Source organism: Melitaea cinxia, chromosome 19 (genome assembly GCF_905220565.1).
Source record: "Melitaea cinxia chromosome 19, ilMelCinx1.1, whole genome shotgun sequence".
Lineage (NCBI taxonomy): Eukaryota > Metazoa > Arthropoda > Insecta > Lepidoptera > Nymphalidae > Melitaea > Melitaea cinxia.
In genome coordinates, this window is record NC_059412.1 from 12,952,069 (window position 1) to 12,970,230 (window position 18,162).

Below are 18,162 nucleotides of genomic sequence, written 5' to 3' on the forward strand. Positions count from 1 at the left end.
AGTGGCATAACCAGAGGATTAGCTGGTCCTTCACATTCAACAAATGTAAGATTAGCACTTACAACCTTTGGTGTTATCTTTTCTAAGTAATTCAGACCTGTTTTATTTTCTTCGTGCCTAAACCCAGCCATTTTAAAACGGTCTTTCAGTTCTAATAGTATAATATATACACGGGAGCAAGCAGTGTGACTGACTTTAAATCTCCCTTCAATGGAATCATCGTTAGGAAATACAATACCTTGTGGTCTTTGTTGGGCGCCAGGATTCTGTGCATCAATAGGTCCGTATCCTAAAAGATTTCGGGTAGGTACAAGGTTAGGTGGAATAAGTGCAGCAGGTAACGGATCGTAATTAGCTTCGTTCTGCTGGCTTGCTTTTGAAAGACTTTTGAGAATTTGAGAAACTTTTCACTGTCCTTAATCACGATACACCATTTTACTTTACGAGCACTATAAAACACTTTGGCAAGCAGTCGTCAGGTTCTGGTCGCCCCTCGCTCTGACGACGTTGAGAAAATCTCAGACCTCTGAAGGCCTGCTGGTTCATTTCTTGGCGCATCCACCTCGTATGACATTTTCTGTATTGCTTGTATCCAAAGTATCCGAATATCAGTCCGATTATACACAGCACAACGATGGATATAACGCTTTGTATGTTCATATGCTCTTCCAATTTTTGAAAGCTGGCATTGTTACCAGTTCCAACACTATTTTGCGTAATTAAACGTCTTCCTTCGTCTGGTACGACCGACACATGTTTTACGTTTTTTTTTCTTCATTACAAAAATAAATATTTAATAACTTCTGGCGCGCCTATTTTATTTTATTTTTAAATACGCGCGGCCATGTATGCGCGGCTGGCAGGGTCGCCATGTAGGGAAGTTGTTATGTAATTAAACACATCTTACTTGTTCCAAGGATGATTTATTACTGCTCTCTATAATAATGATTACAGTTATTTATAAAAGATACGTAGCGTAGGATTATAACTACTACACTTCAATTGAACGTTCAATTAATTGAAATATATCGTCTTTGATAGAGCTCATGAATATTTCTGGTGTTTGGAAAGTTTTTTCTGGAGTTTTGTTAAATTTATTACAAATTCTATATGTGATAATTCTTTGACCGAAAGCAGATTCAATCACGGAAACATTTTTTAGAGAACCTTCCATTCTAAGAATATTGTTCTTGTGAACATTACTTTTTAAATGATTTGTGTAATACCGTGTATGTATTTCTTTTTGACAAGCGCTACAAAACACGTTATCTGAATCGGTACCTGCGTGGGGTTCTGTGTGTATGTTATCCGGGTATGAGGCAACTGCAATATGGGATCCTTTGGGCGTTGTAATACCTGGAGTTGATGCTGCTTCAGTGCACGATCCTTCAGTTATGTTAGATGAAGTTGATGTTGCTTCATCCATATTTCGACGTTTAAGATGTTCTGGATTGTTCACACTTCCAGACTTCCTTTTTAGGGAACCCCCAGCTTGTAGTTGTGATTAATTAAAACAAGGCGTAAACGTTGTTAGTTACAATAAAATTATAAAGATACTTTTGTAATATAAATATAAATTTTATAATAATATCAAGATACTTTTATTGAGATTTACTTACTTGCTATGATTTTCAACAGCTTCATGTTGACTATCAATATAATCTTCAAGAAAACAATGTGCGAAGAAATCAGCTTCTTCAACTTCTTTACACAATTGGATTGATTCTATGTCTTCTAGAATTTCATCTATTTGGGAATTAAAGAATATGCTCGTGCATGTATCCATCTTTCGAAAGGAACATAGTCATATGTAGTCCTTTAAAATATCGTAGTCAAACTGATGAGATGTACGCAATTTACAAAGTATTTGTAGGGAAAACACATGAACATTAACAAATTCTTTTTTAATGTACGATAATTACTAATACATTAACAATTTAAGCTTATATTCATTTGAAATTAACTATTTACAACTAATAAAAAATTAATAAAAATAAAACAACAGAGTTAATAGTCTTTTTAAAGTTATTTGTTCTTAAAAAGATATTTTTTGCAATTTTCAGTTGTGCATATATCTTTTGTCAAATCAAATATTAATTTCTGAATGTGTTCGAAGTCTTTGCTTGTTTGCGATGTATATAATTTTATCCTTGTCTCCGTATCCGTATCTTTGAAATCTTCTTTAAATCATATACATCAATTTTTTCCAAATGTGAGGCATTTTGCCCATTGTCTGCATTGGTAGAGACGAAAGCTGTGTCCCCACTGCTTTGCACTCGTGACACTGATGAAGATAGCTTTTTCTTTTTCTGAACATCAAATAGTTCATCTAACCCTGCAAGTGTTGATTTTTTTCTACTTGGGTTTATTACTTGAGTAGATACTATTTCCAAGTTGGTTGTTTCACTATCAGGAGATTCAAATAGTTCATCTAACCCTGCAAGTGCTGATCTTTTTCTACTTGGGTTTATTACTTGAGTAGATACTATTTCCAAGTCGGTTGTTTCACTATCAGGAGATTCAAAGTAGAATCCCTTGTAAGTATTTTCTTCAAAATTGTTCTGTAAAAATATTTATAATAACTGTTATAATATTAAAATTAGAAAAAAAAAATGCGTTAATCAAATGAGATGAAGAAAAAGAAAATCTTACCTCCATTTTATTTATGAACACTAAATATTCACAGACGATAAAGATAGAAAGATAAGATTATAAAATTTACTTAAGAAAAGAAAAAAAAGAAAAGAGAGTAAAAAAATACTGAAAGAATATAAAATTATAATTTAAAATTAAAGTTCAATTTAAATAAAAAATATTCGAATTCGACACATGAATAAAACACAATATAAATTCTTTAACTAATCTGGCACTTAATAGACTTTTATACTAAATGACCAGTCACGTTATACTGAGAGATGTTCGACCCCAAGAATAACAAAAATTTAATTTAATTTTATATGGATATGGTAAGGATGGCAAACAGTTTTACTTACCAACCGATCGCTACTCCCATATTCGATGGCCTTGGTAGAGCTCGACGAATTTTGTTGGTTCTTAGATCGCCTCACAGCTATTTTCAGCAAGTCAGTATAAATGATTATCATCTACGCCTAATAACGATCGTTACTCATAGTAGGGAATATATCCGCTAACCCGCATTGGAGCAGCGTGGTGGGTTAAGCTCTGATCCTTATCCTACATGGGGAAAGAGGCCTATACCCAGTAGTGGGATATTACAGGCTGAAGCGACTTGGACTTGGTATATCAATAGGAAAGCTATCATTAGGACTGGCAGAAGAGCTTAGAATATCATCAGGAATAGGTATGAGTGGGAGTGTTATTAAGGTGAGTACTAGGGCTAATTAAGTTTTCATTTTCAGGAACCGCAGGCGGATATAGAAGTTCGTCCAGAGTTGGTGAATTAGAAGGTAAATCAATATTTTCAAGAGGAATCGGAGGTTCACCAAGTTGTTGTAGTGGGTCTAAGGGCCGGTTTTTTTATCCCTAGTTAAGGCGACCATTAGTTAAAAATTGCAACAATAGTTATTGTTATTATAAGGTAAATAATTTAAATAGGCTAAATTATAAGTTATTATAATTTAGCTTATTTAAATTATTTACCTCCACGTAGTCTGCAAGTAAGTTCGGTTTTTGTATATTTGTATTTATTATCTCAATAAATTGTTCAACGTACACACTGTCTTCATAAGTTGATTGAAAACAATTAATTATCGAAGCAGCTATCTTATAATCTGTGATAGTGGTTTGCAAGATTCGGTTAAAAACTTTATAACGAAATATCTTAAAGTCGCGCTTGAAGCGGCCATTAACTGTTTCCACCACCCATCTGGTCAATCCACCACACATGGTTATTAGTCGAGACTTGTTGGCGTTATCCGTTGTGAGTTGAGTTTCATTGCGGCTTTTCGAAGGTGGCATATGAACTGTGTATCCATATGATTCCAGAAGTGAAACAGAGCCCCGGAACCCCCTATCTAATATAAAAATATCTCCCTCTTCGAGGAAGTAATTAATGGGAGCTTCCTCCACTGGTTCCCCTTGGTTTTCCAAAATCTGTTGTACGATAGACGCATCTGATGTTGTCACATTGTAAGGACCAGTAACGTCCAAAATGTATCCGTCTGCGCAAACAATCATGAATGGCTTGATAAGATTTTGATATTTGTGAACACTGTAACTATTTATTTGAAAGAGAAAGTTGGAACTGTTCTGGATAAATATATAAGTGCCATCTAATATTAAAATAGCCTTTGGTGATGCGGCATTTCCAAAGATGTAGTTGGGTAGAACCCTATTTCTGGCAATCACTTCATCCCGAGAAATGTGGTCGAGTCCCAAATGTCGAGGAACAAAGTCTTGAAAAAGACATAATCTGACTATATTAACTTTTCGATCTATAGTTCGCCTCGACGTATTAAAAACGGTAGCGAGTCGAACACTCGGTTCTCCAGTTCTTATTTTAGTCAAATAAATACCCAGATCTTGTCGCGGAGAATTTGTTCTGTCTCTTAAGGAAGGTACTTATTCAAACATATTATTAAACTGATCATGGTTCAAACCTGTCCAACAATGTAGATCCTGTTCAGATATATCGTTAATATTATCGAAATCGAAGTTGTTCCGCCGTTCAAGAACCGTAGTGTACATGTTAATTATCTCCTGCACATTTCCAGGATTGAACTGTGTTTGTAGTGTTGTTATATTGCGAGGGATTTCTTCCAAAGAAGTGTTCCTTAGATGATGTTGACATATCCGAGCAAGCTGAGGTATATATAATGAATAATAACTTAAAAGATATACTTTTATAGTGTTTGTCATTTGACAGAGCTGAAGGTTTTGACAGTTGTTTATCATGCAACGTCTTAACGTATTAGCTGCTCGTACCAGGCCTGGAACCTCGAACGAAATTGAAGAAGGGACATGTGGATGCACTGGTTCAGGTCGTAATGAACGCTTGATTCTACACCAACAAGCATGGCAAATCGAACTTGATCCGTCAAAAGCCACCTGAAAAGACAGGTTAAAATATCTAAATAATGAATTTGTAAAAAAAAGTTATAGGTGGGTTGGCTCATGATAGTGGTGTTTATCAGTAAAACTATACTATTAAAAATATGCCTGCCTACTTATACATATTAACAATACAATACACAAGTACTATATGTATGAACACATAAACAGAATTAAATAGCAAAAGAAGAGATAATTTAGACCCATTAAGAGATAATTTAAAATAAAAGATAAATAATAATAAAATATATCGTGCTTATTGTATATTATTATTATTGTATTTTAATCACTTAATTTACAAAACAGAAATAAATTAAAAAAACTGGTAATAAGTGACGGATATGTACGTACTTAAACATGTACCTAATTGTATTTGTAAAATTAAAACATTTATTACGCATAACGAATTCTTAAAAACAAAACACGACTTCCCAATTATATAAGATTAGGAGAGATTCTAGGAGCTGCTGTTGCTGCGGTAACAATGTAGTGCTATCCAAATAAAAATATTCCCATACTCGGCACGTAAAGCATGTGGAATTATTATTTACACTTGTACATTTTTCATAATATATTATTATTATTATTTTGCACTGAGTTACAATTTTTGCAGCCGCAGATGCCAAAAAAAAGCAATTTACTTATAATACTTTATTAATCTACATTATAATTAAACTTAATAATAAAGAGGTGATTCCCTACTGATGTTAAGTAGAAGAATGATTTAATAAAACGAAGTTGAAGAAAGGTTTCCACGGTGTGGCCGTCGCTGCGGTGGTCTCTGCGGTGGTCGCTTTCCGTTGCTTGCCATCTTCATCCGAAATGATGTTGAAATCTTGCACGTGTGCCGTACAGAGAAAATAAGGCTGTGAGCACACCTGGGTTTCTTATATTCATATATATTGTTTAATTATCTTCGTATGAAGTTAAGTCGGAGGCACACTGATACCGTGGGGTTAGGCTAGTGTAACAACTGATTAACAACAACACCACAAGTTAGTAAAGTTGCTTTGATCGATCATTTTATTCCTGAGAAAATGGAGGGTGGCGTCGAATCACCGTTGCAAGTTTTCAACATCATCCAATCAATAAAAACTAATAACAATATCGTAATAACAAACATATATCGTAGTAACAATAACGTATTAAATAAGAAATATGAAAATATCTATTAGGAAGTGATTGTTAGCACTATTCGATTATTTCGAATTAATGAAAACACTAATGCGTTATGAATAAACTTGTAAAGACTTATATTAGATTAGGTTTATACAGACCTCTTCTAGTGGTTCCAAGTGATGGAAAATAGCATCAACGATGTCTCGTTGAGTTTCCAAGAAATCTTGTGTGATAATATGCCTTCGAGTCCGTCGCAGTGGACGATTGCACGTAAGACAAGTATTATCCATTTCAACCAAATACCAATCGTTAAGCAAAAATCAAAGTCCAGAGATCAGGGTCCAAGTAGCCGTAATAATAACCTCGAAAGCAAAGAAAGAACGCACAGATCACAACAACGAACACTGAAGGACTGCGCGTGGGCATTATGAGAAACAACACACGAAAGAGCTGAACTTACCTGTTATCTTGTGTTTCACTTACACATAGGTTAGCGACAACTGTTTTATTTTGCTTACACTTCGTCCTTTACGTATTTGTGCGGAGTTAAATAGAGATAGCGTTATCTACAGTGTTGATGACAGACAGAAACAACAAAAGAAATAGTTTATACGATTGCGAAATGCCGACGAGATAATAACTGCAGGTGTGTTCTTTTGTTTATTGTTTTAGTTTTAGTACATTCCTGAAATGAATGTGTAACAAAATATAATAATAATATAAATATGATACCTACATAGTTTTTGCACTATGTCCTTAATTGAAATCGCCAATTGTATTGTATAGACATACGATACGTAGAATAATTATTGTTATTACGATGACATATATGTATTTTATTAAGAAAGTATTCAATTGTCGCTATCATATGCTGTGTTAATACCTGTGACAATAATGTGTTTGTCATCTTCGAATAAATAAAACTATTTAATAACTTAATAACTTATTTATATCGACAAAAATATCTTAAAGATAAAAATAAAACGCCCCAAATAAAAACTTTCTGTGTTGTTAAACTTCTCAGTGTTGTTAAACTCTACTCTGTTCTCAGTGTTTTTAAACTCCAGTGTCGATGGGAGTGTAATAAAACGATTGAATAACGTATTTACATCATCAGAGATACCCAAATTGAAAATATCTTAAAGATAAAAAAATCATCCCTGATGAAATAAAAATAGCAATATCACACATTGATCCACCGAATTTGATGGTGATGATATCATATATTTTCATCACCCAATATTACCATAATTTTAAGCTACAGCCTGTATCTGTTCAGCCTGGGTTTAATTTTCATACTTCCGTGGCCATTGTCCTTTCTATAAAATACGTTTTTTGACCCATAGTTAGCTTAACTAATGGTTTAAAAAATAACAAATAGTTAAAATATTTAACCACAGCAACGTCGAGGGTTTAGGCATATGACTTAATAGTTAACTTTTGTTCGCACAAAATCAACATCTGTTCTTTTGTTTTATACCGTGTCCATTGATAATTCTGTCTTCAAAGCAAGGTATTGGGTAACTATATGGGCATTACGTTCTCTACACAAAGAAATGGAGAATATTAAACATATTATGATCTTCAAGAACTGCTTTACATTATGATAAAAAGTTAAAAAAACTCTTGCACTTACTTGTTGCTTGACGTCATTATTTAAGTTAATTTTAAGCTAGTTTTTAATCTTTAATTAAAAATACAATTATTATAATCTTTTGAAAATTCAATGAATTTACATAAATTTGACATATCACGTCACGACTCTCGTCAAAATGCATTCGGATTTACAAATTTTACCATATCAAAATAACGACTCCCTACGAAAAATGACCTTACCCTAGGCAATACTTTAACTATTCGTTAATACTTACTAAAGTTAAAATAGCGATCAAAAAACGAAAATTCGGCTTAACCATTAGTTAGTCTCTTAACTATAGTCAATTTGACAAATAGTTAACTCTACTTTTACTACGGATCAAAAAACTGGCCCTAAGAAAGGTAAGTTCCATTAGTCAAGATTCGGTGGACTATTCAAGTGGTCTGTGACGTATTCAGGATTTAGAGGGCCTTGGGAGGTAGAAGGATGAGTGGACGAGGATGATTCAGTGGGATTTTGCGTATTGTTTGGGTTAATAGTGGGATTAGAACCGGTTCCTATTATTTTCACAGGAGCAAAAGAGTTAGGAGAATAACGAGATAAGGCATCTGCAGCAGAGTTGAGTTTGCCTTTTCTGCATATTTTATATTTATAGAGTTTTAATCTCCATCTCTGGAGTTTGCTAAAGGGATCTTTGTGATTAAAGAGCCACGTTAAGGGACGGTGATCAGTTACTATTTGAAATTTTCGACCATATAAGTAAGGTCTGAAAGTTTTACAGCCATAAATAATAGCTTAAAGTTCTTTTTCCGTTGTGCTATGATTAGTTTCGCTTCGATTTAAGGTACGAGAAGCAAATGCTATAGGTTTTCTCTTCCGATAGCACCTTGAGATAGGACAGCACCGACGGCATGATTTGACGCATCACAAGTGAGTTTAAAGGATTTGGTGAAGTCATTATAGCAAAGAATAGGAGCAGTGGTTAATTTATTTTTTATATTCGTCGAAGGCAACTTGTTGCTCGTTTTGCCATTCAAACGGGGTATCCTTTTTCAAAAGCTTAGTTAAAGGTTTAGCAACTTTGGAAAAATCTGAAATGAATCGACGGTAATATGAAACTAGTCCTAGAAAGGATTTTATATCTTTAGGGGATTTAGGTTTTGCAAAGTCCGTTACTGCTTTTATTTTTTCAGGTTTAGGTTTTACGCCGTCTTCTGTGATGACATGACCAAGGTAGGCGACTTCTCTTCTTAAGAACTCGCATTTTTCAGGTTGCAATTTGGGATTATATTCTCTTAATCTTTGTGTTGCACACAAAATATTCTTTTTAACTAGCAACACGGGTCTTTATATGGCAATACTGTGCGCCAACATGGCTTGAAGTTAACAACGCAAAGGGTTTCAATAAATAAGTGAAATTGGATCCACAGGATGTGGATCAATAAAATACTAAAATAAAAGCAAAGAAGTTTAAACGCCTAAAGTGTGCAGTAAGAAATCTTTGTGTAAGATCCGCCAAATTAAATAAGGAGTTCGCGGCCTCTAATAAAAGCCGATAATAAGAAGAAAGTGTCATCAATTTGTTATTTTCGTTTCATACATATCATTCAACGATTTAGATTTTATTGTTGATCGCCATTTTAATCAAATGCAAATTGCAAACAACCGTCCGACCGCCAATCGTCGTGACTCGTGACTCGTGTCAAGTTCAAGAGCCGAACCCTTTTGTGCTTAGTTTAAACCTATTTATAGTGGACCTGTGTTTTTTTGTAAGTTTAGTGTTTAAGTAAATCTTTAAAAATGGAAGATGTAAAAGGTTTAGTGTCAGCTTGTAGATATAAAAAACAAATCATAACGCGCATATACAACGATGTGCAGTCATCGGAATTAAAAGAAAGTGAGTCCATTTTATTAGTAAAAAAAGAACGATTAGTCTCAGCGTTCAAAGACTACGAAAATATTAATATAAAATTACGAAAATTAGGGTGCGAAGATGACAATGAACTCGAGAAGTTCGCTAAGGTTCATGTTTATGAATGTTATTGGTGTAAGATTTAGATGGATCATTAGCACATGAATTGACCGGATTCAAAAAAGCTTCAAAATCAAGATAGTATCATTGGATGTTGCGCCCTCTGGTGTCACTGCTCTCTCCGCTGCTAATTTAGCTTTCGATCTGTTTCAAAGGTACTCAGATTTAAATAAATTGATAAGAGTTATGGCATATATTATGCGTTTTTACAAAAATGCAAGGCAAAAGACAGTAGTCAATGAATTAAATCTAATTTTTTATGTAATTAAGAACTGAAAAATTCAATGAATGTCATTATAAAACATGAACAAAAAATTTAATTTGTAGATGAAATAAGTTCCTTATATATATTGATGAAATAAGTTTTCGATGTTTTCATCGGTGACTGCGCTGTTCGGCCGACCCGAGCGGGGGTCATCTTCCAGAGTCTATCTGCCTTGTTGGAATAGGCGTGTCCATCGTTTAACCGTGGCTGATGTACTCTAATAGGATAAGATAAGATTTAAACTAAGATGCACACACCTGCTGTGGTTTCTTATAGCGTTTAATTTTTTCAATCATCTGCAGTTGCATTTCAGTGGGATTATCTTTTAATATTTTGTCACATTGCCTTCGTACAAGGGAACAGCCACATAAAATACAAACATTGGTATGACCGCGCTGACTTGTTCCAACTTGTGGTTCATAAGCAGTATTTTGTTGAAGATTCTGGTTTACTGCAGCCATGGAAAGTTCCCAACATTCTTCGCAAACATAATCATCATCAGTTATCTGAAAGTAATATCAAGTAAGTGTTAATGCATGATATTATAACTTACCATGTATAACAATCAAACCTTGTTCAAAAGTATACATAACGAGTTAGATTAATAAATTCCACATTTTTTTGAGATAAACACGGGCAATAATGTTTTTTAGGACTTACGATTTGTGGATAAATCCAGTTGCAGAGCACCTTACACTCTCTCGTGTTTTGATCGAAAATCCGATATCGGCGAAGAGTATTTACCCAGATATTACAATTCACGCACAATACGTGCGTACGCCTGATATCCATGATAAAAGCGCACAATATTCAAATCGTAAGGCACAATCGGAGTCCGTTAGAAAAAAGCACTATTTGTCGTAGGTACTCGTATATAACAACGTAACTGTAACATTTATCATTGAATTATTTATACATTATTAAATTATTTATACCTTATTAATATATGTTATAATTTCTTCCTAAAACTATGGTACAACCATTTCCGTCATCCACTTCAAAAAAAATTTTGGCATTCATGTCGTAGTGGTAATCTGCAAATTGCGATTGTGAACTAAAAAGTAATAACGCATTCGGCACAAATCCATTTTCGGACCGGGCATTCGCAATAATTAATCGTTTCCCAGCTTAATCTGAGATCAATACTCCATCTTCTTCTGTGCTTTGCCAATAACTTTTGGTATGATAAGTTGCATAAATGTAGGTTTCATCTAAATACACTACGGGTCTCTTTCCTATTTATCTATTTTTTCTCATTCATATGTATCTGGCCATGCAGTAATGTCATAGCAGTCCATCAAGACTTTGCGTTTAGACTGACAGCGCTTAAATCGGAAGCCTAACTTTTTTAATATTCTTTGTAGCGTTGTATTACTTCCTTTTAAATTTATACCTTCTTTAAATTCTAAACGTAGCTTGTTTACCGTGTGTAACTCTTTCTTAACCACGTAGAAATAATGAATTTTTTGATATATGTATAGCAGATAATTCGAAATCATCTAAATTAACCTTTTTCGTTTGTGGTCAGCTTTTTCCAGGAGTGACGATTTTATTAAAGTGCTCTCTGCTACTTTTTATCACTTTTGGTTGGCACAACTAGTGTAGTCTCGTCTTTTTATTATTCTTACAAAATTAGAAGTCGTCAGCAGCGAATGTTGCAACTCCATCCAATCTCCACTTTCACTCTGAAGTATTGTTTTTCTTTTGATTTTTTTTTCTTTCCTCGTTTGAATTTTGCAATTTGGAGATAAAGTGCTCCTTACATTAATTATTTCTTCATCAAAATCAGGCTTCAGACATCCTTCACTATATCTTTATTTTGTGCCGGAGGCTAACAGAACAATATCCGATTTGATTTTACAATTCCTCTATTTTAGATAGCTTTTTTCAATCGGCTTTCCTTCAACCACCTTACTTTTCCTGTAGGACTGACTCCTCCATACATGGATTTATACAATAATGAAATTGATCTTTTTTTATTAAAACTAACAGTGGCAGCATGCAATCTATCATTACAGCCTATACAGTCCACTGCTGGACATAGGCCTCCACAAGTTTACGCCAAAAATAACGTGAACTCATGTGTTTTGCCCATAGTCACCACGCTGGGCAGTCGGGTTGGTGACCGCAGTGACACATACAACTTTGTTAAAAATGTGGAAGTTGGTTAAGCGCTTTAACAATCTTTTCATTTTGTTGTAGAGATACTTAGAAAAAAAAAAATATATATTTCTCAGTCAGAAATGGAAACGCAATGCGACGACGACGTGTTTTATGAAAATTCACAAACTTATTATGATAATTGGAAACCTGAAGTAAGTAAAGATAGTGGAACTATAAAAAAAACAACGCAGGATTGTGCAACATGCACAGAAAAATCAACAAAAGATAATTTCACGAGTACAGAAAAGACCCTGACAGAAGTAGAAGAGCGGGTTCCGTCAATTTTGGATTTGCGTGGTTGCAAATATTTTGGACAATTCGTATCGAACGAATTGCTTCGATTTAGTATGGATAAAAGATATGCAATTATGCAAAAAATTATAGAAATGGTGAAACAATAATTTACCTATAGGGTAGACCGAGGCGAATCGGATCATTTTTTCTTTGAGGTTGAGCAAATCATACTAAAGTGTTATATAATATTATTTTTATTGATAAAAACGTAAGAAGTAACAATCAGCTATGAAATAAACATTTGAAAACTTAAATCATACATATATTCTCTTAATTAGCTATTAAAAACTAAAAAAAGAAAAATATCCGAATCGCCCCAATTTTCGGGGTGAATCGGATCGTACACAAAATGTAACAAAATTTTAAGTTTCTTAACACTATAGCTTTGGAATCGCTGAAAACTTAATGATGAGATCAATTTTAATTATGGGCACATAATTCACATATATATGGTCCCCTTTCCCCCCCCATATCAGCACATTTTTCGTGGCACCATTCTTCGCAGGCATTGCACTGAATCCAATCCTCTGTTGGTGGATGAACGAATATTTCGGAACAGTAAATGCAGTGCCACTCTCTCTGTTTTGCAGATGGACTCTTAATTTTTATCGCAGGCTTTGCTTTATTCTTCATCTTCTTTATTTTCTTTGCCTACAGCCTTTTCCTTATTTTCCTTGATTTTATTGTCTACCTTAAATTTCTTCTTTGTTTTTTTTTCAAGAAGAGCAGTCTTACTCTGAGGTGATGTTAAATGCAAGACCGGTTTTGAAACTTTACGAATTTTTTTAGAGGGAATTGGCGACTTTAACAGTGATGGAAGAATTTCTTTAATTATTTCTGCACAGGAGGCTGGGCTTCGTGAGCTTGTTGCGAACTTGTGAATGGCACTATATTATCAAGTGGTTTTGTATTTGTGGCTTGGACTTGTACCATTATTTTTGACTGCACTTGTTCTACACTTGAGGATTGGTCTTGTGGCTGCACCTGTTAAAAACTCTTGGATTGGACTAAGGGCACTTGACACTCTCTCTGTTTTGTTGAGGAACTCTTAATTTTTATCCCAGGTGTTGCTTTATTCTTCATCTTTTTTCTTTCTTCATCTGCACAGGTGGAAGACTGGGCTTTGTCAGACTGTCGTGAACTTGCCGATGACACTGGATCAACTACTGGTTGTGTATCTGGGGTCTGGACTAGGGACTCTACAATGTCCGACTTTTGATCACCGATGAACTTGTGGTCAGGTATTGCATTGGCGTTTAGTGGAAATATTCCGGTCTTTTCGAAGCCTTTTGTAGCATTCCCAACAGTGGCAGCCTGATTCCAAGCTCGTTGGAAAAGTGCTCCGAAAGCGACTTTTGTGATTCCTCGATTCGGATGTAAATGTTGCCATGCTGTAGCTTGTTGGTGATAGTAGGTTTTGAGCGGTTTGAAAAACGATAAATCGAGCGGTTGCAGGGCATGTGATGTGTGTGGAGGAAGAAGTACAAATTCAATTTCGAAAGAATCACACAAGTCTACCACTGAGTAGCTGGTGTGAGACGCGTGCCCATCCAAAATTAGAATTACTTTTCCTGGGGTCCGTTAGCGATTGAAATGTTGCAGCCACAACTTAAAAGCTTCTTCGGTGACCCAGCCCTTTTCTGTCCTGGCAACTTCAGTGCCAGGTGGCATAACTAGGAGAAAATCGTCACGTTTACGCACACCTTTGAATAAAACAAATGGAGGTATGTACAGTACATGCTGCATTCATACAGGCTAGAACGGTTACATTTTCACCTCGTTCAACAGTGGTCATGCTAACAACATCTTTAGCACCTTTTTGGGCTATAATGTTGGGTGGACGATTACTAAGCGGCATCCCTGTTTCATCAACATTGTATATACATTCAGGTCTTCCTCTTAAATTGTTGTTATCTACTATTGTTTCCAAAGTATTAAAGAATTCTGCCACTTTTTCTTTCTTCATACCATCAATCCTTGCTCTAGATAAACCCTCCGGCTTCCGAATAGTTAATTTTTTATTTCTTCGCATGAAGCGATGAAACCAGTCCTGGCCAGCCATTCCAGCGCTTCTGATAAATTTGTGTTGTATATTTTGCTTTTCTGCGAATTCAAACGCGTACTTACGTACCGCTTTGGGTGTGATTCCAAAGCCACGACTTGCCAAGTGCAATAGCCGGTCAGCTATCTTCTGTTCTGCTTCCTCATCTAAAACTGGCTGTCCACCTCGACGTTTAATAACGCCTCTGGATAAATTAACTCTTCTTTGTAAGCTCGTGTAAGGCACTTCGAAAATGTCCGCAGCCTTACGTAAGGTCAACACCTTATTCTGGACCTTATTTACAGCCTCTGTCATTTTTTCTTGAGACCACTCTCCGGCGTTAGTCTTTTTTTTGTACGTGCGAACCATCTAGAATGGAAAAAATATGAATCAATAACCTCAAACATGTAATAAATCAATTTAAAAGTGTGATCCAATTCGCCCCTGACGATATGATCCGATTAACCCCATAATCAAGACTTTTGAAATAAATATTTTAGACGTTAACCTCTAAGATCATACTTAAAAGCGAATTGGTTCTCTAATATAGACACCTTGATTAACAATATAAACCAATGTAGTTGAGTTTTAACACAAATCGTAATGACACAAAGAAATCGTAAGTACGTACCTTAGATGAGCGCAAAAATTGCGACACGCACAAACGACCGAGTCGCTGATGAACGGCGTCGCTACTGATTCACAAGCGCGATCGAAATACTGTCTATGTCGGGAGGTGCGGGGTGAGAGGAGAGGCGCAAACCGCTGGTTGAGTGCGTTTTATGCGAATGTGATATTTGAATTATCAATAGATTTCTTATTTTGATCCGATTCGCCCTGTGATCCGATTCGCCTCGGTCTACCCTATTATAATAATGTGTGGGGGTAGAGAGGATGAATAAGAGTAAAATGAAAGAAGGTTTAGTGTTTAACACGTTAACTGCCATGTCAGTCACCGGTGCCTGACAGAGTCACTATTTGTTCAGGCCACGTCAGCCACCGGTGACTGACGTCGAAGCATCAAATTCAAAAGACGGCAGTGTGCCGTCTAGCATGTTAACAGTGTTATTTTCTATTAGAATTGACTGACAAGGCCCTGGAAAAAGTATGTTCAACTTGGCCTAACGCTTTTATATTTAGAACTGGATTTATTTAGGTTTTAATTGGGAAAAATAAAATGCGACACAATGAAACTATAAAAACTTTTTATTATAAGAAATAATCATATTTTGGGCTTACACAGCTTAGAAAATTATAAAAAAAATGCAATTTAGAGTAATGAAATGCAATAATCAGTCGCAGAGGCCAAGGAAAAGTTACATTGTTTTATGTTCCTCGTTGAAACAAGATAGGCAAAAATGTGGTTCATTAGGGCATTGTGGGCAATAAGTATTCACTTGCTTAGTCTTCTTTCTAGCATAATTTCTGTCTATTGTTTGAACATTTACTTTATAACACCGCGAACAGTACTTTCTAGTTTTTTTAACAGGCCCTTCTTTCTTTTTTAGCTCATGCTTTTGCCTCCTATTTCTTGTCAATGGCATGTCAGGATTACTGTTTTCTTTACCCGATCCTGTTAGATATTTGCACAACTTTTTCCTATATTCTACTATCCCTATTTTTGACTTTGTGGTTTCTTTATAAATTATGTAAGAATTGAGTAATGCAGTGTTCAACAACAGTTCAACAGCAAGTTTTCTGTACCATTTTACAGTTTTTCTCAGTGGTGTTGAGTATGCGATCATCTGATCAGATAGGTCTACAGAAGATTTTGCTTTGTTATAATCGACTACAATTTTTGGTTTTATCATTTCTTTGTCTCTTTTGTAAGTCCTTGTAAATCCAATAGAATGTTTCGTAGACAGTAAATAAACATCCCTTTTATCCTTCCATTTCATACAGGTAATGCCATCTTCATTTTCTTTAGCTCTAAACTCTCCTTTTTTTATCTTTCCGTTTATAACATCTTTATGCAAATATTTTCTATTTTTACGTAAAGTGCCCACAAGATGCGTTTCTTTGTCCAACAATTTGCGTCCAAGATCAGTACTGGTATACCAGTTATCGGTATATAATGTATGACCTTTTTGAAGATATCTTTCCATAAGTGATATCACAACATTGGTTGGGGTTGTAGTTTCAGTCTCACCTCTCTTTCCCGCATATATTTGAATTCTGTTAGTGTATCCTGGATTAGTACATAATTTCAAAACTTTAATTCCATATTTGTGCCTCTTCAATTTGATATATTGTCGGAATATAATGCGACCCCGAAATGGTACCAGAGACTCATCAATACAGAGATTTTCATGAGGATAGTAATATGTTTCAAAGTTGAGATTCAAAGTATTTACCAATTCACGTATTTTGAACAGACGGTCGCCGTATCTTTGGTTATCGTTGTTAGAAAAATGTACCATTCGTAACAAAATTTCAAACCTGTTACGAGACATAACCGAACGCGGGAAAGATTGGCAAATCAGGGGGTCTGTTGACCAATAATCTGCTAGCTTAGGCAATCTAACTAAGCCCATATATAAAATCAAACCAAAAAACCTTTTGATCTCGTCTTGGTTTGTATCAGTCCAACTAAGCAGTCGCGATCCTCGTTTTAGTTGATTTTTTGAACTAAGTTTAGTAATTGTCTGAGCAGCAAATCGGTTGGTTTCCCTAGCTATATCATGAAACACACTATCCGGAACTAACAAACAATAGAAATCCTCTGGTTTGGATTTTGCCATCGTATTTCTCAAACTATAAGGTTTCAAACCAGGGCACTCTGTGAAAGGTATAATTCTTCTTTGCTTACCCGCTGGTTCATACCATAAATCGGTCTCAAGCCTTGTGCTAACCTGCTGTTCTGGGTTTTCTTCTTCGTTACCACTTTCTATCACATACCGCCTCTTCCTGTTTCCTCGACTATGAAAAATTACTTCTGTATCGTCACAATTTTCACTACAACATGGAATTTCTAACAGCGGGGAATCTCTTTGAGTCAGTTGTTTTTCTAGTTCGTCAATTGCTTGCAGATCTACCAACGATAATTCAAAATCACACGTATTATCAATAATGGACATGATTACAATAGCTATCGTCACACAAAATCTCCAAAAACACAAAAAAAAGCAATGGATGCGCGCACTTACTTCCGCAGCTAATTCGAAGCGACTACTAAATAAACACTGTAGGTACATCGCATGGCTCGCGCCGGACTAGTTGCAACCTGCAAGGAATGAACTACGACACGCGTAGGTACTTTTGTTCAAACGGCCGAACGCCGCACCGAGTGATTTCCCGCGCAAATAAATTGGCAGCCGGCGGACGGTGCTTGACAAAATGCTTGACATGGCCCAATGGCTATGTTTTGTTTCGTTTGGGCCTCGTCAGGCACATATGCCAGTCATTTTATTTTTTTGCTTTATTTTACATTATAATCACCGGAAACCAATTAAAATAGTCATATAATGTGATTTACTTGAACATACAATCAAAAAACAAAAATAAAAAAAAACAACAAAAATCAATTCAAAATTTTACTATGGCAGTTAACGTGTTAAAAAGATTTATTAATATTTTAGTTACTTGCCTACAACATGATACATAAGTATAAGGTTAATTAT